We start from the raw sequence: 26,116 nt of genomic DNA, 5'->3' as shown, positions 1-26,116 counted from the left end.
GCAATGTGGCACTGGAAGTCATTTATTGACTTGCGTCACAAATATTGACATGGAACATATTTGGACAATAACACACCTGTACCTCAGTGATGCTGACACAAGGGCATTTTTACTGGGACAGTACCACTGGGAAAGAGATAACGTAGCACCAACATGGTGATATTGACTTGGATACTGTTAGACTTGGCTTTTTCAGTGGGTTTACCCCCAGACATTTTGATATTTAGCCTCCTTTTTTTTTACCTTGTTTGTGTTGGTTTTAGGACTTTGTACACTTTACCACTGCTATTCAATGCTAAAGTGCATATGCTCTCCATGTAAATTGTGCTTAGGTCTGGTGTTTCCATTATTGGCTTGTTTGGTTCCTTACTAAGTCCCTAGTACAGTGCACTGTGTGTGCTCAGGGCCTGTGAATCAAATGCTGCTGGTGGGCCTGCAACACTGATTGTGCCACCCATACATGCAGCCTTTCAAAGGTGTCTCAGACCTGCCATGGCAGTGTCTGTGTGCAGTTTTTACTGCCATTTTGACCTGTCAAGTACATCCTCTTACCAGGCCCAAGCTTTCTCTTTTCTTACATGTAAGGCACCCCTCAAGTAATCCCAAGGTACCCCCATGGGCAGGGTGCAATGTATGTGAAAGGTAGGACATGTACTTGTGGGTTTTAAATGTCCTGATAATGAAAGAGTATGTATTTCGTTTTTCACTATTGCAAAACTAACTGTCCCGGGAAACAACCTTTACAACGCAACTTTTACAACGCACTACCATTACACCAAAACTTTTACAACGCAACATCCATTATATCGCATGCCATTACAGCGCAACCATTACATACATAAAGTCATACATGGGAGTTGCTTTGTAACATCTTACAAGCACAACTTTACATTGGGACAAGATAGAGATATTGAGTTTAGGCTTCTTGAACTCAGGAATTAAAAAAAACATATTTTAGTAAAGATGATATTGATATTCTATGTTTGAAAATACCACTGTTAAAAAGTGGGCATTTTCTTGTCTAACCATCTATGTGCCTCTGCCTGTTGTGTGTTCGCTATCTGGGTTTTAGACTGACAGGGGATGGTTTGTGCATTCACACTAGACATACACATGGGGGATTGAGGTGTGTCCTGCCTTTCCTTGGTGACTCATGGCCAGGCTGAATAGACATGGCTGCATTTAGAGTAGTGGGGGGAGTTGTAGTTTGCACCTGAATGGACTGTGTCTGTCTTCCACAATGCTGTATCCACCTCCTGGAGTTAGCATGGCCTAAGTCAGAAAGAACTTTATTAAGTAGGCCCATTATGATCGCGGTTTTCCCGCATCCTCCGGGGCGGCGGAAGCCTCTGCCGGCCCAGAGGATGCGGGAAAACCCCTGCGAACCCACCAAAGACCGACCGCCACATTAGGATGGCTGGTGGGTCTTGGTTTCAGTCTGCCGCTTTTCCGCCGCGGTCGGCTTACAACCGCGGCGGAAAAGCTCTAATATGGTGGTAATGTCTCTCAGACACCGCCAGACATATTAGGATGGCTTCTAAAACATGTTTTTCCGCAGCGGATTCTCAGCCGCGGAAAAGCATACGGATCTTCACTTCGGGGGCCCGTTGCGGGCCCCCTGGGTGAAGGTTGGGTGGGGGGTGCACATGGGGGGTACCTATGGTACCCCCTGCATTTACATGCAGAAAGCGGCAGGCACCGTGCAGTGCCTGCTGCTTTCTGCATGTAAATGCAATGCATGCCTTTTTAACATTGCGGCAGGTGCAGCTTGAAGCCGCACTCGAAGTAATGTTAAATATAGAGGATGTGACCGCCAGGGTGGAGGTCACATCCTAATTGCACAGGAGGGAACGCTGCAGCACATGCGGATGTTCCCTCAGGGCTCGCAGATGGACGCAAGTCCATCCGCGATCGTAATGAGCCCCTTTGTTTGTGGCAAACTCAAAGGGAAATATGGGATAAATATTGGGGCTCTGACCCCAGAACTTTAGACTACTGCTGGGCTAAGGAACCTACCAGGAAAAGGGGCTGGAATAGCTGTGAGAAGAGTTCAGCACTTTGCTGTGTGCTTTTCTGGGTTGGATCCTTCTGTCTTGAGCAGGGAAATGAGTAGAGTGTTCTTTCTGCATTCTAAGTATCTCCAAGGGCTTTGATGTAGAGCTTGCATCCTGTTAGAAGTCTCTGCAGAGGGCACAGCTGCACTTCGCACTGCAACCCTAGTCTCACCAATGATGCCGCCACCGAACCGCTGCTTGCCACCATGCTCAGCATCGCCTCAGTTCACACAGTGACCTTGGTATTCCCGACGATGATGTGACACTGTCACCAATGCCACTGGCTGCACCGTGACCTGTGGACACCGTTCATGGAGAAAATGGAGCACCGTCCTGCTTCGGACAACAGCCCTGGTCTCACCGATGATGACGCTCCAAGCTGACATCAACGCCGCTTATTGCACCATGGTTTTTGGGGCACCGCTTGGGGCACTGCTTGTAAGTTGCACGATGCACCACCTGTCCCACACCGCAGCCTTGGCCAACCAACACCATCGACTCCAGTTCGTCAACCAAAACCACACTGCCTACACCGCGACCTGTGTGTCCCACACGCCGCATTGCCCCACATTGCCCCACATTGCCCTGTATTGCATCGAGCGCCGCTCCACTGTACACCACAGACCGACGACTGCCTACGCCGGCATTCCTGACTTCAAACTCAAGGAGTTCAACCTGCAACACTTGTGTTTTCAAGGGCCTGGTGACTCTTGAACCGAATTCCAGAACCGATGCCTGCAGATGCAGCCGTTTCAGAGCTCACCCAAAGGTCTGCCGCCCTGCATCTCCAAAGGTACTGTTTTACGGGTCTCCGCGACACCGTAGCTGGCCAACAACAACGCTACAGGCAGGAATGTTGGATTTGTTTGTTCAAGATGCTGTTTTAGCCCTGGATGGAGCTATCGACTTCAAGGAGCTGTATGTAAGTTCTTTTTTTTGCTTTATTGGAAGTGAGGATTATTATATGTTGGAGTTTTATTGTTTTGGTCTGGTTTTACACAGATATATATTGTATATTTTTCTAAAACTCGTGTTGTGTCTACTTGTAGTGTTTTCACTGTATTAGTGTTTGTTATATGCAAATGCTTTACACACTGTCTCTTAGATACGACTGACTGCTTGTACCAAGCTAATAACGGGGTGAGCAGGGGTTATTTTACACGTGTAATCCCCTTATCCCGACTAGAGTGGTGGTTTCTGCCTGGCTTAGGTGCATACCCTAGCCAACCAAAAAAAAACATTTCTAACAGGGACAAAGACACTTGCACATACATTGATGCACGTCCAGTGCCATGGGGCAGTAACATCATGAGATTGTCATAGGGACTTTAGAATATAAACACTTAGATATTTATGCTTGAACATAACATCAGGTGATACAAGGGCATTTACTGGGAGGACGTGTCACTCAGGTACTGACCTGGGGTTGCTGAGATAAGTCACTGACACTGGGATACATACCTATCAATCTACCCAGGTTTTGAAGAAACGGCGGGAAGAGGGACATAGGGTCACAGACACCGCAATTTACACTGAGACACTGACATGGACTTTAGACACTGCAACATTGCCAAGGGGTTACTTCCCAGAAAACCTGTTTGGGTACAGACATACATTAGGAAATGTGGTTTCTGACGGATGTATGACGGTACCACGCGTACTTTTACAACGCGTACCGTTACCACGCTACTTTTACCACGCAAGTCGTTACAACGACTTGCGTGGAGGGGCGCTGGATAGTAAATTATTTAATTTACTATTCCAACTCCAGTCCCCGTGGACTCTATGGAAAGGAGTTGGATAGTAAATTAAAGTATTTACTATCCTGGAGCGCCCCCCAGCGCATTTCGTTGTAACGACCTGCGTGGTAAAAGTAGCGTGGTAACGGTACCGCGTTGTAAAAAATGCGTGGTAACCGTTGTATACCGTTTCTGACCCAGCGACACTGAAACTAACATGGTATATTGACATTGATATATTGACACAAACACAACTTTCTCTGTTTTGCCTTCTCCACCCGTCTAAGTTGAGGTCCTTAAGCTACAAGCTTTTCCTTCAGTAGACAACGACCCTGCTGTACAATAGCCACTCTTTCTCTGTGTGATTGATTTGTAGCAATCTGTAATTTTGTATGGCACCTGTATCACCCTCACTGTTCCAGGGACTCAATACTGTGTGGCGCTGCTGGTAAAGAGATACCCATTGGGTTTCAAATAATTTATGGGTTATCCGTTTTCCAACCTTATTTTCCAGAGAAACAGCCTATCGCGTGCCAGTACCGGGTTGTAGCGGACTTACAGCCCGATTCATCAAGCTAAATTGCGCTCGCAAAAGGCCAGATTCTGAGAATCTGGCCCTTTGCGAGTGCAATTTTTGCATTTGGGATTCATCATCCCAAATGCAAAAACCGCTATTTGCGAAATCGCATATTTGCGAGGAATTGGATTTTAGGAATCTCTATTAGAGATTCCTTAAATGCAATACATTAACCAATTTGAAATTGCGAATTCGCAATATTTGGTCGCTATTTACCACGAAGTCTGACTTCGTGGTAAATAGCGAAAAATTTGAAAAAAGCACTTTAGTGCATTTTTTTCTGTTTCATGTTACACACACACATGTCCTTTGGACATGTGTGTGCGCAACACCTGTGTAAATTTGCATTTCAGGGGTGCTACAGGGTTTCCTTTGGACACCCCTGGCACCCTTGAAATCACTATCGTATTTGCGATTAGCTGATTGCTAATCGCAAATAAGGAAAACTCCCCATTGATTCCTATGGGCCTTTAGGCCCATAGGAATGAATGGGGAGTTATTCCGTATTTGCGATTAGCAATTTGCTAATCGCAAATAATGAAGATGTAGGAATCGCAATATTTTTTGCAATTCCTACATGAATCCCGTTTTGCAAGTCCTTAAAAGCGATTCCTTATGAATCGCTATTAAAGACTCGCAAAACGGGTCTTTGATGAATCTAGCTGTTACTTTATACTGTCACAGTCCACTGGGGCTTCAATGAGGACAGACCTGCTGCATGGGTAGGTTTCTGAACACTAAGGCTTTCAAGTCTTAATTCCACAGTTTGCCTCTTTCTTTCATTACCCTACACTGTCTAGCTCTTTTTCTTACTCTTGCAAGATCTTTTTCGTCTGTGTGTGTTGACTTTGCCATCATTTTCCTCCTTTCTTTTTTTGTGCCTGTTTTGCTTTTGGTTTGGGTAAAAATCTAATGATGAAAAATAAGTCTGGGTCTCAAAATATAAGTTCCAGTGTTTGCTACCCGAAACGACCTACACAAATGAAGCACTGGCACAAGGCTCTGAAACAGTGACTGGGCAGCTGCCTGGCAAGTTCATGCCGCTTTCAGTAGTGTAAGGGGCCTATCACCACACTCACTCCCTCAACTATGCTCTTGCTTCCCCAACATCCTATGCTTACCTTTGATATCTCTCCTACGGACTGTTCCATTGAAGTCTCCCTTTCTGAAGATGATTTAGAGCTCCCTTAAAGACCCATTCAATTATTGTCAATTGCTGTTTAGAAAATGTACCTAAAAACGTTGGATTTGCTTTACTTGTCCCCAAAGGCATCTTGAGGGAGGGTACACAGACCTATGCATAGTTGTATTTATGCACTATTTAGTTTTCTTCAACTTTACAAGAAATAAGAATTTGGAAAATACCCTTTAAAACATATTTAATCAATCAATCAATCACAGACATTTATAGAGCGCACTACTTACCCGGAGGGTCTCAAGGCGCTTGCGGGGGGGGGGGTGCTGCTACTGCTCGAATAGCCAAGTCTTGAGCTTCTTCCTGAAGGAGAGGTGGTCTTGGGTCAGGCGCAGGTCGGGAGGGAGGGAGTTCCAGGTCTTGGCAGCCAGGTAGGAGATGGACCTTCCTCCTGTTGTCGTTCTTCGGATGCGGGGGACGGCGGCGAGGGCGTGGCTGGCTGATCGGAGATGACGTTTGGGAGCGTAGAAGTTGATGCGGTTGTTGAGGTAGCTCGGGCCTTGATCGTGTAGGGCTTTGTGTGCGTGAGTGAGGAGGCGGAAGGTGATTCTTTTGTTGACGGGGAGCCAATGCAGGTCTCTCAGATGTCCGGAGATGTGGCTGTGTCGAGGGATGTCGAGGATGAGTCTGGCTGAGGCGTGGTTCCGGCGTAGAGGGCGTTGCCGTAGTCCAGTCGGCTGGTGACGAGGGCCTGGGTGACCGTCTTCCTGGTCTCGGTGGGGATCCACCGGAAGATCTTCCGTAGCATGCGCAGGATGTTGAAGCATGACGAGGAGACGGCGTTGACTTGTCTGGTCATGGTGAGGGAGGAGTCCAAGGTGAAGCCCAGGTTGCGTGCATGGTCTGTCGGTTTGGGTGCGGTGCCCAGGGCGGGGGGCCACCAGGAGTCGTCCCAGGCGAAGGGCGAGGAGCCCAGGATGAGGACTTCCGTCTTGTCTGAGTTCAGTTTCAGGCGGCTGGTCGTCATCCACTCGGCTATGTCTTTCATCCCTTCGTGAAGGTTGGCTCTGGCGGCGGCGGGGTCGTTGGTCAGGGAGAGGATCAGCTGGGTGTCGTCAGCGTAGGAGATGATGTTGAGGTTGTGTTGGTGTGCGATGGCCGCGAGGGGGCTCATGTAGACGTTGAAGAGGGTGGGGCTCAGCGAGGATCCTTGAGGGACGCCGCAGATGACTTCGGTGGCCTCTGACTTGTACGGTGGTAGGCGGACTCTTTGTGTCCTTCCGTCGAGGAAGGAGATGATCCATTCCAGTGCCTTCTCCTGGATTCCGACGTAGCTGAGGCGCTGCACTAGGGTGCGGTGGCAGACAGTGTTGAATGCCGCGGAGAGGTCTAGGAGGAGGAGGGCCGCTGTTTCTCTGTTGTCTATCAGGGCTCGGATGTCATCGGTGGCAGCGATGAGGGCGGTCTCGGTGCTGTGGTTGGCTCGGAAGCCAGACTGTGAGGGGTCGAGGGATCCATTCGTCTCGAGGAAGGCGGGCAGCTGTTTTTTGGCGGTCTTCTCGATGACTTTGGCTGGGAACGGGAGGAGCGAGATGGGGCGGTAATTCTTGAGTTCGGTGGGGTCCGCTGTAGGTTTCTTTAGTAGGGCGCTGAGTTCGGCGTGCTTCCAGCTCTCCGGGAAGGTGGCGGTGTCGAAGGAGGTGTTGATGATGTCCCGCAGGTGGGGTGCGATGACAGCGTCGGCCTTGTTGAAGACGTGGTGAGGGCAGGGGTCGGTCGGAGATCCAGAGTGGATGGAATTCATCATGCGGATGGTGTCTCCGGTGCTGATCGGGGTTCAGGCATGGAGGGTGGCGGTGGGGGGCGGTGGTTCGGTCGTGGCGTGCGTCAGTTGAGTGCTGAAGCTGTTGTGTATGTCCGCGATCTTGTTGTGGAAGTAGGAGGCGAGGGAATTGCAGAGGTCTTGCGAAGGGGTGATGTCGTTGTTTCCGGCATTGGGGTTGGAGAGCTCTTTCACAATGTTGAAGAGTTCCTTGCAATTGTGTGCGTTGTTGTCCAGCCGGTCCTTGAATGCAGTTTTCTTGGTGGCGCGGATCAGTTGGTGGTGCTTCCGGGTGGCAAGCTTGAGGGCGGTCATGTTGTCCGGTGTTGGTTCCCTTCTCCAGGCTTTTTTGAGGGCTCGGCAATTCTTCTTGGAGCTCTTGAGTTCGTCGGTGAACCATGGGGCCTTCTTGCTGCCGGGTCTGCTGGGCGGGGTCCTCAGTGGGGCGAGTTCGTCCGCGCAGTTGCTGGTCCACTTCGTGAGGTTGTCGGCGGCCTGGCTGGGGTTTGCTGAGCTGGCGGGAGGGTGCTGGCTCAGGGAAGCGGCGAGCTGGTCGGCTGTGATCTTGTTCCAGCTTCTTCGAGCAACCTGTTGCTGGTGGTGGTGGATCGTCGTTTTTCTGAAGGTGAAGTGGACGCAGCTGTGGTCCGTCCAGTGGAGTCCAGTGGCGTGGCTGAAGGCGATGTCTTTGCAGGCTGAGAAGAGGGCGTCGAGTGTGTGTCCGGCGAGGTGGGTGGGGGTGGACACCAGCTGCTTGAGTACGAGGTTGGCGAGGTTGTCGAGCAGGGTGATGGTGTTGCAGTCCTTGTTGTTCTCCAGGTGGAAGTTGAGGTCCCCCAGGAGGATGTAGTCAGCGGAGAGGAGGGCATGCGGGCTGACGAAGTCGGCGATGTCCTCGCTGAATTGCGTGCGTTGTCCCGGGGGTCGGTAGATCAGGGTGCCTCTGAGGGTGGGGTTCAGGTCGGTGCGGATCTGGAAGTGCAGGTGTTCGGCGGTTGTCAGGGTGTCGTCGGTGTTGGTCGTGATGTGGATGGTGTCCCTGTGGATGATGGCGATGCCTCCTACCGTCTGTTTGACGCGGTCTCTTCGGGTGATCTTGTATCCCTCTGGGATGGCGATGGCGATGTTGGGTGCTGAGGAGTCGTTCATCCAGGTTTCCGTGAGGAAGGCAACGTCAGGAGCTGTGGTGTCGAGGAGGTTCCAGAGTTCGATGGCATGTCTGTGGACGGAGCGGGTGTTGAGCAGGATGCACTTGAGGTGGTTGCTGCTGGTGTTCGGCTTGGCGGGTGCTGGTGTTGGGCAGGTCCGGATGCAGGTGAACTTGCAGGCGTGGCAGCTGAAGGGTCCGTGGGTGCGCCTCGGTGTGGCTCGGTAGCATCCAGGGATCCCGCCGGTGTTGAGTGCGATGAGTTCGGTGGCGTCGTAGGACAGTCGGGTCGTCTTCCGTCGGTGGGAGCCAGGGGTTCTGGCACTGGGCGCGGTCCAGGCGCAGACGGGCGCAGACGGGCTTACCTTTGGAGCGCCTTCGGCGCACAATCGGCGCGTCCGCTGCGCGTGACCGCTGCGCGTTATCCACTCTGCCATAAGTGGAGAGTGGGGGGGCGGAGCGAGGGAGGGGCAGCTGGGAGGCGGGAGCGGGGAGGGCACAGAAAGGAAGAGGGCGTGGCCGCGAGAACAGCGGCGGGAAGCGGGGAGCGGGGAGGGCACAGGGGGAACGAGCACCAGAGAAACGTGCAGAAAACCGCCGTCACAGGTCACAATTCTATAAACTGAACTAAACAGTAGCGCAGAAAGACAAACCGGGCAGCAGGGTGCTACCTGATCCGGCGGAGCCGAGTTGGAGGTGGAGAGCGCTCACGGAGTGCGAGCGTTGCCTAGCAGCAGAGCACGCCGCAGGGGGAGGCGGGTCAGCTGGGCGGAGCTGGGCGGAGGTCTGAGCTAGGCTGAGCAGCGAAGGGAGAGAGCACCGGCACGGCTGGTGGCTGTGCGGCGCTGGAGTGTCCTGCGATCACACAGTTCCCCGTGCTCTCGCTCATAATATTCATAAGGGTACCATTTCCTATTTGTTATGACTAATAGTGGTAAATGTAGAAAAATGGTAACACTTTAGAAAAACTGCAAAACATGCTGCAACATATTCTGCCTTTAATTACGAAACCTGCTCGGGGACCAAACCAATGTCAAATATTGAGAAACAAAACCCTTCTGTAGCTATTCCCTGGGGCCATGCCCCCCTAAACATCTACCCCTGGCTCCGGGCCTGGATGGTCCTGTTGTTATGGGTATGAAACAACGGCACAGGTGATGAAAGGCTACTGTAGTGTGTTAAAATCTGCAGCATTACTCAGGTAAGTCACACCAAGGGCCGATGTCACTGGTGCCATGTACTTGTCATCTCCTTGCTACACGTGAACTGAGCGAGGAAACCGACACCCCTACAGATGTGCTCCCTCCTTGTGCTTCTGTGCTTTGCGTTGCATCCTGGGCTTCAATCTGTCTGAGCAAAAACATATTGTTGATATTTAAATGTCTACTTCACAATTCTAAAAAATGCATCAAGAAATATTTTGAAATATATATCTTCTCTCTTGTCAACCATATCTGCAACCGCCCATTTACTTATTGCTTCACTTCCAGACTGTTTATTCTGTATGATTTTTCTCACACACGAATAGTGAGACACGACGGAAATTTGACCAGGATCACACAATTTAGTTGAGTGGACACAGGGATGCAGATACAGCTCTCTGGTTACTGTGTTCACCCTAGTTATTAGATAACACAACCCTTTATCCCACCGTCCTCCCCTTCCTTTACCTGGTGCAGGCAAAATGATGAGCACATTTTCTGCAGTGGTGGGAAGCTGGAAACACCTGCCACATCAGCATCTCCCTGAACACTCCAAAAAGAATGCACCAATACCAGAGTTAATTTGTTGCATAGCGCTATTGTTGTAAATAGATGCTGGAGCCTGGTATCATGTAGGTTACTTTATTCAAGTCTTCAGGATGTTAAGTCAAGTTACAAAGAAGACCCACCAGGAGTGACTACTTGCCACTCAGCCTGCCTGGTTCCAACTGCCAGTTGTCACCAGGCTAAGCCCCAAACACTCCATGATGTCACCTAAGGTTCTAGTGGTGACATCATGTGAGTGACCATGAAATCCCCAGAGGTAGAAAGAAGACAGGCTAAATATACCAGCTTATTGAAGGATGTTGTATCACTTGGCACTGATTTGAATTCTCATTCACAACAGTGCCCGAGGATTGTGTAAGAGGAGGTCACCTGGATGTTCACAACCATTGTGCACCAGTGTGTTTCCATTTCCCACTTGCTTGTCTAGTGAGCTAGGCTCTCAGGGCTCATTTTATAGTGAACCCGGGAAGAAGAGGGAGGGCACGCATCTTTAACCCAATGCTTCATACAAGCAACATGACCAGGAGAAAAATGCCACCCAGTTATTAAGAGCAGCTTCCTGTGTCTGTCCTGCACATGTGTCTGCACAGCTGCACTGCCTGACCTGTAACTGTGATTTAAAGAAGCTTGCCTGCCCTGTCTTCTGTCTGAGGCTCACAGAGGTGTGCTCAGTTCCTGATACTCAGGTTTTCGGTTCATGTGACACGACACATATGTGATCCCTGTTCCGTAGATGTAATTTAAAGAAACCTGATGCATGTTCTGCCTTTTACCATAACTTGCTCTGCCTGTTGATCCCCGACAGCTTACAGAAGTGTGCTTCACGTGTCCTGCACCTATGGCTAAGAGACGCCCCTGGAGCTACAGACCTTGCTGTCCATGCCCTGGCCCTATGGCTAATGGACCCTTGAAGGATCTATAAACCTTTCTGGCCATGTCCTGTGCCTATGGCTAAGGGACCCTTGAAGGATCTATAAACCTTTCTGTCCATGTCCTGTGCCTATGGCTAAGGGACCCTTGCTGGATTCCTATACCTTGGTGTCCATGCTCTGCACCTATGGCTAAGAGATGCTTGTGGGATCTGTAGACCTTTCTGTCCATGGCCTGCACCTATGGCTAAGAGATGCTTGCGGGATCTATAGACCTTGCTGTTCATGCCCTGCACCTATGGCTAAGAGATGCTTGCGGGATCTATAGACCTTGCTGTCCATTGCCCTGCACCTATGGCTAAGGAATCCATGCTGGATCTGTAGACCTTGCTGTTCATGCCCTGCACCTATGGCTAAGAGAGGCTTGAGGGATCCATATACCTAGATGTCTATGCCCTGCACCTATAGCTAAGACACGCTTGATGGATCCATAGACCTAGATGTCTATGCCCTGCACCTATGGCTAAGACATGCTTGATGGATCCATAGACCTAGATGTCTACGCCATGCACCTATGGCTAAGAGATGCTAACGGGATCCATAGACCTTGCTGTCCATGCCCTACACGTGTGGCTAAAGGACACTTGCTGGATCTGTAAACCATGTTGTATATGCCTTGCACCTATGGCTAAGAGACACTCGTTGGATCTGTCGACCTTGCTGTCCATGCCTTGCACCTATGGCTAAGAGATGTATACTGGATACATAGACCTAGCTGTCCATGCCCTGCACATATGGCTAAGGGACACTCGCTGGATCTGTAGACCTTGCTGTTTATGCCTTGCACCTATGGCTAAGAGACACTCGTTGGATCTGTAGACCTTGCTGTCAATGCCCTGCACCCATGGGTAAGAGACACTTGCGGGATCCATAGACCTAGCTGTCCATGCCTTTCACCTATGGCTAAGAGACACTCATTGGATCTGTAAACCTTGCTGTCAATGCCCTGCACCTATAGCTAAGGGAATCTTGCTGGATCCCTAAATCTTGCTGTCCACGCCTTGCACCTATGGCTAAGGGTCGCTTACTGGATTGATAGACCCAGCTTTCCATGCCCTGCACCTATAGCTATGAAACACTCCTGGATCCGTGGGCCTTTCTGTCCTGCCCGGCACCTATGGCTAAGGGACACTTGCTGGATTCAGAGCCCTTGCTATCAATGCCCTTGTACCTATGGCTAAGGGGAGCTTGCTGGATCCGTAGACCTTGCTGTACATGATCTGCACCTATGGCTAAGGAATGCTTGCTATGCAATTTCTGCACCTATAGTTTGGAGGAGCTTTCTCTTGTTCTCCCCGTGCATATTTGTCGGATCACTGAAATAATATCGACTACCAAAATATCGACTACCCAAAATATCGAGGAAAAAATATCTACAACCAAAATATCGAGTTTGTATGTACAAACAGGTAAGTACAAAAATATCGAGTACAAAATATCGTTGTAAAAAATATCGTTATAAAAAATATCGACTTTACTAAAAACAATGTTTAATTACATTAATATAAAAAATTAATTACTAAAATATAATTAACAATACTTAAAATAACTTTTAATAATTAAATAATTAATGAAAGTAAAAAATAATATTTTTTTAATCATATTTCTTAAAACATATATATATATATATAGTAACAAAATTTAATTAAATAATACGCAATATTGTATATGTACCCCAAAAACCCAAAAATGACCCTGAACCCTAAAAATACCCCTTTTACCCAAAAACTAAAAACTGACCCTGAACCCTAAAAATACCCCTTTACCCAAAAACTAAAAACTGACCCTGAACCCTAAAAATACCCCTTTACCCAAAAACTAAAAACTGACCCTGAACCCTAAAAATACCCCTTTACCCAAAAACTAAAAACTGACCCTGAACCCTAAAAATACCCCTTTACCCAAAAACTAAAAACTGAACCCTGAACCCTAAAAATACCCCTTTACCCAAAAACTAAAAACTGACCCTGAACCCTAAAAATACCCCTTTACCCAAAAACTAAAAACTGACCCTGAACCCTAAAAATACCCCTTTACCCAAAAACTGAAAACTGACCCTGAACCCTAAAAATACCCCTTTAATTTAACATAATTAGCAATTAATCTATTAAATTAAATTAATTACCAATTACATTTTAATTAAATACCATATATTATTTAATTACCAATTAATTAATTATTACTACCAATTAATGAATTTACATATTTAATTAATTATAATTAAATTACTTCCCACCCTAATCCCCTATAAACCCACAACCCGCTACATAATAAAATTACACAATAATTAAAAAAATCATTAATTAAAAATACTTATGAAATAAAATGACACTTTTCACACATATTATTACATAAAAACACTATAAATACTTAAATATTATTTTAAAAACTATATTTTTTACTATCTAGATTATATACTTGGATATTTTCACTGTCTATATTATTTACAGTCGATATTACTTCACTTACCTTAAAAACGATATTTTGGCTGTCGATATTCTGTCTAGTCGATATTTTGTCCAAACGATATTTAAAACTCGATATTCTGTCCAAACGATATTTTGGAGTCGATATTATGTCTGTGCACCATATTTGTCATACGACTTGCCCTACCGGTCCTTTGCCTGTTCAGATATTTTTTTTCTGTCCAGCACCTATAGTTTAGAGTCACCTGCTCTATTTGCCCTCCTGAATATTTGTCATACAACTTTTCCTACTGTCCTTTGCCTGCAAACATCATTGCCGGAATCAGTCGAGAGGCTAACTTGGGAGCATCTAGATCTTTTTCAGCTAGAAGTGAGTCAATTAAGCCATTAATATATAAACATCAACAGAGTGGGTGCAAGGACACAGCCCTGACGGACACCACGGTGAATCGGAATGGGAGCGGATAGCTCACCATCACTGCCAAACCTTATTTGCGCAAAGTTGTCCTCATGTAGCCGTTTGCTGAGGTGGGTTACATAATCTGGGACCCCAGCTCATTTAAACAGACCACAGTTTTTCCCTTGGGACCAGGTCGAAAGCTGACCTCAGGTCTACAAATACTAGGAATAAGCTGCCACCCTCCTGACAGACGGTTTTCCAGTACAATAGCTGTAATCTCAGTACCTGGTCCAGGGTAGATAGTTGTTCCCTGAAACCAGCCTGCAGGGGGGACAGAATACCCTGTTCTTCCATCCAGTTTTGTAGCCTGAGTAGCAAAATACATGCAAAGATTTTTGGGGAAATGTCAATCAGGATAGTAGGCCTGTAATTGGTTGGCAGGAGTGGGGAGCCTTTTTTAAAGATTGGGATTATTTCCGCACCCAGACAGCTGGGTGGGACCCCCATACCCTGTAAAATCGCATTGAATAAGACCCAAAAGTATGGAGCCCAGATGGCTGGCTCGCTGCAGAATATATCCCCCGGGATTTTGACCAAGCCTGGCGCTTTAACTGGGGCTATTTTCATAAGTGCTCTCTTGATTTTGTCCAAGCTTATACTAATATTGGAGCTACTATCAGGGGGGCAATTGATAGACTCTAAATTTAGAGAAGAAGCATCCCCCAGGTGGCACCCCACTGGTGGAGCACCTAGCAGCATAACTTCCTTGGAGTAGAGGGTTTGAAAGTGTTCCCACCAGACCTCTTCGTCCAGGTTTGGTTCTACCGATGTCTTAGGGCCAGAGCTGTCAGAATTAACAACCCCCAGAAGGTCCTCATATCCCTGTCCCCGAGGGCTGTTCTCAATGCATCCCACCTCTCCATTTCCCAACCCTTTTTGGCTTCATGAATTACCACCTTATATGCCTTCCTAGCTGTTTTGACATTTGGGCTATCATTAATCTTAATAGAAGCAAGTAATGCTCTTTTAGCCATGCGGCACTGATCATTGAACCATGCGTGGGTGGTCTTCCTAGATGGACAATTTGGGGTTTTTTGGCAAGAAAAAAGTCAAAGCGACTTCACTTAATTTTGTGTGTTTTTTTGCCACAATCTCCAAGTCTGGGCTTTCCCCATTTGTAGCCATTTAATTAGATGCTACCTCAAGAACAGGTATAAGAGCTTCATACAAGATGCTTGATTTGTCTTCTGATTGACAGAAGTGGGACCATCTCACTCTTCTCCTACAATTGGAGAGTGTCAATTTTATATCATTACATTCAAATAGGGAAGGCACATCCTTTTGAATAAATGGTTTGATTTCCAAAACTAAAGCATGTTGGTCACTATCCAGCCTGGGGACAATTCTAAAATCAATGAGCCTATTCCAGGATTTTAAATCGATTATAATCTAATCTAATAGAGAGCAATGATCTTTTCTATAAAAAGTATAACTACTGGATGAGTCAGACAATGTTCTGCCATTGCATGCTCTTAATGAGTGCGTAAGGACCAAAGAATTCATCTGAATTGCCAGGGGGGACCATTTCTTAACCGGAGGGCATCTTGACCCAGGGATTGCCCAAAAGTTATCCTAGTCAAAAAGGGTATCCGAAAGGATCCCCTCCAGAGGCTCAAAATGGCAATTGAAGTCCCCTCCTAGAATTATCATATGACTGGCAACAATGGAACCTAAAAACGCAGTTAATACTTCTAAAGTCACTGACTCTTACCCCATGGGGGAGGGTCGGGAATAGACATTAATAAGAGCTACATATATCTTGGAAGGGAACTGGAGTATAACACACAGTATATACTTAGAACCTGTGTCTATCTGCTTAGCAGTGCAGCCTAAGTGGACTCCTACCCATGCACTTAAGCCTCCGGATGGTCTCCCTTTACCCCCAGATATGGTGCGTACGTAAGAAATGGCAAAATCTGACTTTAGAACCTTCCCTCTTGCCCATGTTTCCTGGAACATGCAGATCTCAAAGTTACTAATGAATGAGTTCCAATCCGGATCATCAATCTTATTCATTAGACCAGCAATGTTCCAAACCAGTACCCTTGTTATGTGACAAGTGGGGGGGCTATGTTTCTGGCAAGGCAAAGTAGAAAGTTGGAGAGGAGATTTAGGTTATCCACTAGTGTCCCCTTGAATTAGACCTCCACACAGGCCTTCCCATGCGATGTCATTTTGCGGGATGCCACCACATGAGAGGGTACAACCAGAGGAGCCGCTCATGCTCTCCCTGGCTGGATCCTTGCCCCTTGGTGGCAGGATATCTTAGTATCAGCCTGCGTCTGGTTATCCGATTGTGGGACGCTAAATGGTACCTTGACTATAGGATAGTATCCATTTAGTCAATACACTCCCTCAAGGCAACTGAATCTGTTTCCAGTCTGAACGCTTTTGCCCAAGATGAAATGGGTGAGGGAGCGCACCATTAGGGTGTGCAGATCTCCATTGCAGCTCTTGATGCCATGGGGCATGGGGGGGCCAAGTAGGGGGGTAAAAATAACCCAAAGGAAGTATTAAAATTCCACCCTTGTCACTCCCATGCTCTCTAGCTAAAACTCTTTGGGTCACCTGTGTATTTCTAAAATGAATTATTATGCAGTCGCCATGTATATCCTTGCGCCGTCTCCCAATCCAACCCACCCTACATCTGGTTAGAATCTCATCCACAGATTCATATGTAAAGGGAGTGTGATTTACAAGCCAATGAACGCATTTATTGTTTAACTCATGATGGGATTCGGGGCAGCCCCTTTTGAGTTCGGTGGTGCCTGTGAGAATGAGTATGTATGGAGTTGATGCAGGGGGGTAGATTGATAACTGGGGAGGAGAAAGTGATTTGGCTCATCTGGATTTATAAGCGTATCACCCCCAATCTGTCTATTTTTTGGTTTTGGATCTCCTGTTTTCCCCCTCAGAATAGGCAAGGGAGTTTTTGGGGTGGCCTTGTCCTGAGATGTTCCAACCCCACTTCCTCTATTTGCCTCCAATACTAAACTACTCCCATTGGGATTTGGAGGCAAAGCGTGCACAAGTATAAGTGGGTGTGGGGTGACCAAGATATTACTAGTAGGGGGCTGCAAATTAATCATAGAGTCTAAGCCAGTAGGTCAGGTGCCCCCCTTAATTTAGCCCAGTCATTAAATATAGTGGCCAGCCCGTTAATTCTATCTTGAAGAGGTCTTAGTTTATCCTTTACAATGACCCTCAATTGTATCTGTAGATCAGCCACCAACTTTGTGACCCACAGTGGTTGGTCATTTGAAGGGTCTAGACTCTTATCCATGATCTCCTGCCCCGATGTTTCATTAACAGTAATACTGGCTAACGATTTTTTCTTTCTTGTTGTGACTTTCGCCTTTGGGATGGGTTTAGATTTGCATTTCCTTCCCTGTTGAGTTGGCGTAGTGGGCCTAAATTGATCCGGGCTAGTTGTTTCATTTAATAGAGGCTATTCACTAAAGGGCTCAGATACTGGGGTCCCTATTGAATGGGATGGACTAAGTTCAGGCGATGTTTTATCTAGATTTGGGGTCAGAGATAAGCATCTCTCCGTCCTCTCACTTTCGGTAGCTACTGCTCCCAAAGCTTTTTCCAACAATGGAAGTAGGTTTACTAGACATTTGTTTGGAAGAGCCTAATATCTGTTTTTTTCTACACATGCCCGTTTCCCCATTGTACAAAGTTCTTCAGTTTAAACTCTTCTGTAAATTGGCATTAAAAAAGAACAATATACAATATATCAGAGGCACTATCAGGCTCAAAGTACTAATCTAATTATAAACATTTAAAGTAATGAGAAACAAATTAAGGGGGATGACACTGTCCAAGACAAGGAAACCGGTGCACATACAATTCAATCAGGTCCTCTGAGCAATGTCAATAAAAACACTTACAGCTCCAGCCTTATACAAAGGGACTACATAGTCAGTGATCTGTTTAACAGGGCACAAGAACCACAGTACCCTATTTTTAGGTGCCACAGCATAAGGGTTAGATTTCTGGCCCACCCTCATCCGGTCTCTGACGGGCGCAGACGGGCCCACCCTTGGCCCGGGCTTGGCTCAGACGTGCCCGCGCGCGTCCCACGCTGCAGGGATGCGACGGCGCCTATGAGGGCCTGTAGCGCCCTCTGGTGACGTTGGTAGCCTGCGCCCTCGTAGAGCACTCTGGGGGGTGTAGTTCACCAATGCCGTTTCCCTCACGGCAAGAGTGGCGGCGTCTCTGCAATTAGGAATTCACTCCCTCCTCCCAGGAGCAGCGGGGAACCAAGAAGTGCAAGGTACGTTGGGAGTTTCCCTCACGGCAGGATAAAAGATGCTGGCAATTTGGTGCCCGTCCCACGCTGCGGGGATGCGACGGCACCTTTGAGGGCCTGTAGCGCCCTCTGGTGACGTCCGCACCCTGTGCCCTTGTAGAGCACTCTGGGGGATGTAGTTCGGCAATGCCGTTTCCCTCACGGCAGGAGTGGCGGCGTGTCTGCAATTAGGGATTCACTCCCTCCTCCCAGGAGCAGCGGAGAACCAAGAAGGGCAAGGTACGTTGGCCGCTTCTCTCACGGCAGGATCAAAGATGCTGGCAATTTGGCGTGCGTCCCGTGCTGCGGGGATGCGACAGCGCCTATAAGGGCTTGTAGCGCCCTCTGATGACGTTGACAGCCTGCACCCTCGTAGAGCACTTTGGGGGATGTAGTTCGCCGATGCTGTTTCCCTCACGGCAGGAGTGGCGGCGTTTCTGCAATTAGGGATTCACTTCCTCCTCCCAGGAGCAGCGGGGAACCAAGAAGTGCAAGGTACGTTGGCCATTTCCCTCACGGTAGGATCGAAGATGCTGGCAATTTGGCGTCCATATTTAGTCGATTAATTTGTCCCACCAAACCATTGGCTGGTGGCCTAAACAATGCAACTCTCTCATGAATAATCCCAAATTTAGAAAGAAATTCCTGCATTTCTCTCGACACCAGCTGTACAACATTATCGGACACCAATGTCTTAGGTATCCCTTCATTCATAAACACTCTTTCCATAAAATCAACAACCCTGTGAGTTCTATGCTCTCTACTACAAACCACTTGAAATGGTAGTCAACAATGACCATCAAAAACCTACTGCGAGAACCAAGCTCAGCAATTGGCCCTAAAAAATCAATTGCCACTCTTTACCATGGACGTTTAGTAAAAGATGTACACACCAGTGGAGGTTGCCTTATAACTTTTGTTTTATCCGCTTGAGCACAAGCATAACATTCTCTTACTGCATCTTCAATCTCTCTATCCATTCCAGGCCACCAATACAACTGTCGAACCCTTCTCTTAGTCATGTTTCTGCCTAAGTGTCCCTCATGAGCAATATTTATAATTTTCCCTCTCAAACTCACTGGTGGTAAAAATTGTTATCTTCTCAACAATTTTCCTTCACATACACTCAATTTGGCCTCAACATGGTAGAAACTTCTGAGTTTAACATCTTCAATATTGTTTTGATGCCACCCATGAGAAACACAAGTAATCACTTCTTGCAGAAGTTCATCATTTGACATTGTCCTTGTCCATTCTTCCTTGCTAAAAGCATGTTCAACTCTTTTAACATCATGTACTACATCAATCAAGTCATCCATAATATTTTCCACACCCTTAATAGGCATTCTTGATAGATAGTCCGCTACCACATTCTTGAGACCTTTAACATATTCAACACCAACATTGAAATCGAGAACAGATAAAATCCATCTTGAAATTCTAGGGGTGACATTTCCTTCTAACCCTCTACCTACTTTGAAAAGATGAACTAACGGTTTATGATCAGTTCGCACATTAAAAGGAAGACCCCATACAAAGTACTTAAAGTGCTTAATCCCCCAACAACATGCTAATGCCTCCCTCTCTATCACAGAATAAGATCATTTGGCATCTCGTAATCTTCTGGAATCAAATCCAATGATTTTTATCTCGCCATTGCTCAACTGAGTCAAAACAGCTCCAATCCCTACCGCACTTGCATCAGTTATAACAAATGTTCTATCCTTAATGTTAAAATAGCCAAGAGTAGGAGCACTAATGATACTCTTTTATATATTGTTGAATGCCTTATCACAACCACCATTCCAAGTAAAGATAACTCCTTTCTTTATTTGCAACCTCAATGGGTCAACAATTTCTGTAAAACCTTTGACAAATTTTGAGCAATATTCTGCAAGTCCTAAGAATGACTTAAGTTGATCCTTATTTTATGGGATGGGAGAGTCTCTGACTGCAGCAATGATACATTTTTTAGGCTTAATACCATCTTTGCAAATTTCATGTCCAGGATATGTTACACTATCCTTTTTCAACTGACATTTTTCTTTCTTTATAGTCAATCCATTGTCATCCATCCTTTTCAACACCTCATTCAGAATCGTATCATGGTTCAGATTATCTTTCCCCACAATCAAGACATCATCCTGAAAGCATAAAACATCATTCATGTCTCCAAAAATCCTTTCCATGACTCTCTGAAATACCGCAGAGGCGGATGATAAAGCATCCTACAATATCTAAATGCCCCTAACGGCGTAACAAAAGAGGTAAGATGCCTCGACCCACTTTCCAAGTCTATCTGATGATACGCTGAAGACATGTCTATTACACTGAAAACAGTACTACCTCCCATAGCTGTAAGCATTTTCGAAATATTTGGCAAAGGTTGTCTTACCACCCAAATATTCTTGTTTAAATCGTGCAAGTCCACACACAAACAAATTTTGTTCCCATCTTTTGGCGCTATGACAATCGGAGCCAACCATTCAGAGGCCTCAATTGGTTCAATAATTCCTTGAGCAAGAAGCTTTTTGAGTTCACATTGTAATGGCTTTCTCATTAGATGAGGAACATTTCTAACCTTGTGCACCACTGGAACAGCATTTTTATTTAGAATAATTTTGTGCGAGAAGTCTTTTAACTTTCCTAGATCATCAGAGAATACTCTTGAGAACTTCTCAAATAAGTCATTTTGATAGACAGAATTAACATCATGCACAACAGTAGACATAACAGGTTCTTCAGCATTAGGGTTGAGGATAATATTTAAATCTTTTTGATGACGCCAACCCAACTAATTCGAACTCTGTTTAGTCAAATACACTATTCCATATACTTTCTTTCCTTTAAAAGATACTATCATCCATTTGAGCTCAATTATGTCAATGGTTTTTCCCCCATACCCGACAGCTCTAATGTCAGGCTTACTCCACAAGTTAGTATCAGATTTATCTTCCCACACTTCACAATAGATTTCCATGGATAACAAAGTGTAAAGACTGCCCGAATCTACAAGCATATTAACATCATATGAATCTAATTTTATGATGCAATGAGGTTTGGTTAATAATGAAGTGCTCTCCCTAACTACGTTACAATCCAAAATTAAATGATCGCAAAGTAATTCTAAATCATTACTGTACACCTTATCATACTCAGAAGTGTCGTTGTAATCATCGAAACATAACATAAGCTCTCGCATATCATCAGTCAGAAACATCACTCACTTCATGTACTTGGTTTGATTGAGTTTGTCCTGATTGGATTTTGGTCCTACACGCCTTAGCAAGATATCTCCTTTTTCCACAAATCCTACATAATGCATTTCTCGCAGCACACTTGGGACTAGAAGCAATGTGACCAGGTGCCCCACAACGCTAACATTTCACAATTCTTGTGTCAAATTTTGACATATTATTATTACAAACAGATCCGTCAGACGTGACAGGATTTTTTATAGTTAGTTTAACTAACTTAGGTTCATCAATATAAGCTTGTATTTCACAGCTTTTATTACTCTGATCTTTAGTTATTGGATCTCTGCAAACTTCCATTTCTTTAATCCACATTTGGGTATGTTCTAACCCTTTAGCGATTTGAAATGCTTCCTCAAGAGATGGATCTTTAATAAGTAATCTCTCTTGTATTCTCTTATTGTTAGCGCACCTTACTATTTGATCTTGAATAAGACAAGCAGCTAAGCTTTCAAATTGGCATGTAAGTGATAAACCTCTCAACGCAGTAACATAGGTGCCAATATCCTCATCGATTTTTTGCTTGTGACTAAAAAACGTATGCCTCTCAAGGACCACATTCACTTTAGTGGTAAAACGCAATTCTAACATTTTCATTGACATCTCATATACATTAATGGGTTGACTATCCCCCGTTCCCAGAGAATTCTCAGGTAAATCTTCATACAATCAACGTCCTTTAACTCCAAGATGATTATTATTATTATTATTATTATTATTTATTTTTATAAAGCGCGTAGTCACCCGGAAGTATCCCAGCGCTGAGGAACCTAAAAGACATAGAACTGAGGATTGAGACTGGGTTTACGAGAAGAACATAGGGGCTAGGGGAAAAGATGTGTCTTTAATCGTTTCCTAAAACGGAGGTATTGGGGGTCCAGACGAAGATCCCGCGGGAGGGAGTAATATGGCTTGCTTCCTTATGGGTCCATATTTATCTGCTCCTGTCACTAAAATATAAGTGAGAAATAATATTTTCCAATCTTTCCAAAGAATTACTGGATCACCAGGAGTAGGAAGAAAACTTGGAGGAGCAGACATAGATTGATCACTCATATTGATAAAAAAAATTACAATGAGAATATAGACCCAATACAACGTACCTAGAAGGAAATGTTAGTTAATAAAATAACAAGTCAAAACAATAAGTTAATATAGGAAGATAAAATATTAGTTTAAAATAAAAACCAGAAAGTTGATTAAACTTATTCTTCTAAAATCACTGGTCCACTTATTATGCTTTTCGGCTCCAAATGTTCCCAATTTGTAGAAAAATAGCACTTCTTCCAGGACTACATGTTTCCCAAAACTGTAGAAAATTCATGTTGTAGAAAACTGTCCTTTTCTCTCTTTATTTCTGTTGCTTTCAAAATCGCGATCGTTTTTCAATAACAATCTTGTAAACAAGTCTTTTCAATGGCGCATTGCCCAATCTCTTAAAATGGCCGCCAAGAAAAACATTCAGGTTGTTTTCGGGAGAAATTAGAGCTTGTTTTCCAATATGTAGTTATGGAAAACAAGGGTACCCCATTAGTGAAACCTGGGGTGAACGTATTGTTAAAGAAAGACAATGGTTTTGGGTGGCCTAAGAAGGTCCTAGTAGAGTAGAATATAATTTTTGTTAATGAATTAATCTTGGGAGACAATATTGTAAGGTAAGGTAACAAACATATCACAAACTTTATTTATGCTTTCACAATTATGTTTTTCGTTTTTCAGGTGCTCACACATGTGACAAGGTGCTTATAGTGATTAAGTGAAAAATTATTTAAAAAACTATATACAAGGTGTCACAAACAAGGTTATTCCCCAAAAAATATATACAGTAGGTTAGAGGAGTTTCCTTGCATGGGTCGACGGCGTTTCGATCTAAATGATTTTAGATCATCATCAGGACGTGAGCTTTCCTGAAAAAATTAAATTTAAGTTTTAATACTGAGACCTTACAAAATCATAACTTCTTAGAGAAGAGTGAAGTGGTGCTCCCAGTGGCATATAATTCATGCACATTTCTATAAATATAATAAGGCGAACCGTAAGTGTAACGCGCTTTATTTAAACATTGGAGGGGAACTTTTGGATTGAAGTTATTTTACGCGCTTTTTATATATAGCGTTCGTGTTTGCTTACTTTACACGAGAAGGTAGAATTCTTTTCTGACTGGGCGCGCAAATTGCTTAAACTGTAGTGACTTGATCCAGCTGTCTAGAGCAAATGGTTCAAGGGGGATCCAGTTAGGCATATATTAAAACGTTTTGGATTTAGAGTATACTTCTGTACAGATATTGACTTACTCAGTTTAATTTTTGTCAAGAATTTAATTATTTATTCTTGAGAGGTAGCTCTAGCTCAAAGGTAAGGGCACGGGGTGGTAGAAACGTTTTCAACTCGTTGTCAAGAGCAAAGGGTTCAAGGAAGGTTCAATTAGGCATATACTAAGCCTTCAGAATTAGGGTATAATGCAGTACAGATAGTGACTTACTCAGCGTATTCTTCTCAAGAGTTTAATTATTTATTCTTGAAAGATAGGTCTAGCTCAAAAGGTTCATAATACTCTGAAAGCAAGATGAAACTAAGATTAGGATTATTTTAGAGAAAACGGAGTACTGAGATGTAAAGCAATTAAAAGGAAAAACTGTTACCAGTGATAGTCTATTTACTGGATTACTGGTGTTGCAGAGGTAAATATACTGAATGCGAGCAGGTTTATTTTTCTGAAAAAATTAAAAACGGAGAAGGGGGTGAAAGTTAAATTTCAAATTTAATTGGTACATGCTTTATACTCCCCTATGTTCGCACAAAAGATCCGCATTACCCGGTAATGTGCAGCGTTCCGGCGGGAGCTGCGGGGGACAAAGGGAGGTAATTAAAATACTAACGTCCCTTTACAGAACAAAGTACGGGCAGGGGGCGGTTTAGAGAGGCGTATTTACTTACTAAATCTCCGCGGTCCACGCCTCAACTCCCTCTGCCTTGCTGCTACGGCGTCTGATCGCGCTACACCAATTACTTCCTGGTTGTGGTTTTTTAATGCATGCGCATACAAAATATCGCTTACGTGACTACGGATTCAATTATCAAACTGCGCATGCCTGGGGGAGAAATGTCTTGTGGCAGCGCGTCTGCTCAGTGGAGGAATGCGAACATTGCGCGAAGGAGTTTTTTGCAGTTGCCTGTGACACAAATGCTATACAATTCACGTGACATTAAGGGTAGGAGGAGATGTAAAATATTATATTGCTCCTTCTCAGTGGATAAGCGAAGGCATAGTTCAAATGAGAAACTACAGTGGCATGTAGGAAAATATGCTATACAATTAACATGACATTAAAGGTTGCAAGAGATGTACCATTTTGGATTATAAACCATTGTACTATATATTCATCGAAGAAAGAAATAGATCTAGATTTAGCCACAGCTGTTCCACTCATCAAGAGTGTTGACTCCTTTCTCAAAGCTTTTGCATAAGAAAATCCATTTGCACTCAAGGCGATCCAAAATTGTCTGTTGATTGCCTCCTCTGGTATTGGGCAAAAGCTGATCGACAACCTGCCAAGTGTCATGCTGAGGAATTGTATACCACACTCTTTAGAAAGCCCACAGAGCGCAATACGCTCCTAGAATACCATAGTTCACACCCAAGGGCACTTCGGGATGGCCTCCCCTATGGCCAATTCCTCAGAATTAGACGTAACTGTAAATTTAAACATGATTTCTTTCTAGAGGCTGAAACCCTATGTCAAAAACTGATGAACAGAGGCTACCCAAAAAAACTGGTGAGAAGAGCTATGAAACGAGCTTGGTACGCCCACAGAGAACATCTCTTACAACCTAAAAAGAGGGAAGCCCTTAAAAGAATAACCTGTGTGACAACATTCAGCACAGTTAGCAATAAACTGTGTAAAGTCATTAAAAAACATTGGCCGGTACAGTCTCCCTTGGAACTCGACACAGGGACGCCCTTATTTTCCTTCAAAAGAGGTCGTAACTTAAAAGATCACTTAGTGCGAGCTGCCACTATAACTAAAAAGAATAAACCATAGAGACATGTCTGAATCTTCCACCTATTGTAGGACACTACAAATGTAACAATTGCACTGCATGTGAGTTCACGACCAACACTAAGGTGTTTGAATATGAGAATTGTAAACACATGTTGAAATCTTTTACTAATTGTAATTCTAAAAATGTTATATACTGTATTCAATGTCCATGCCAACAATTGTACATTGGCCAAACTACACAACAGATAAAGACCCGGATATCGCAACACAGGAGCAGAATTCGTTGTAAGGTGTTATCTGCACCCCTAGTGGAACATTATATGGAAAAAGGACATTCAGAAAATGATCTACAATGGCAGGTTGTCGATCAGCTTTTGCCCAATACCAGAGGAGGCAATCAACAGACAATTTTGGATCGCCTTGAGTGCAAATGGATTTTCTTATGCAAAAGCATTGAGAAAGGACTCAACACTCTTGATGAGTGGAACAGCTGTGGCTAAATCTAG

The sequence above is a fragment of the Lissotriton vulgaris genome, chromosome 8 (genome assembly GCF_964263255.1).
Source record: "Lissotriton vulgaris chromosome 8, aLisVul1.2, whole genome shotgun sequence".
Taxonomy (NCBI): Eukaryota; Metazoa; Chordata; class Amphibia; order Caudata; family Salamandridae; genus Lissotriton; species Lissotriton vulgaris.
The sequence above is the reverse complement of the archived record's forward strand: the minus strand, read 5'-3'. Positions refer to the sequence as shown.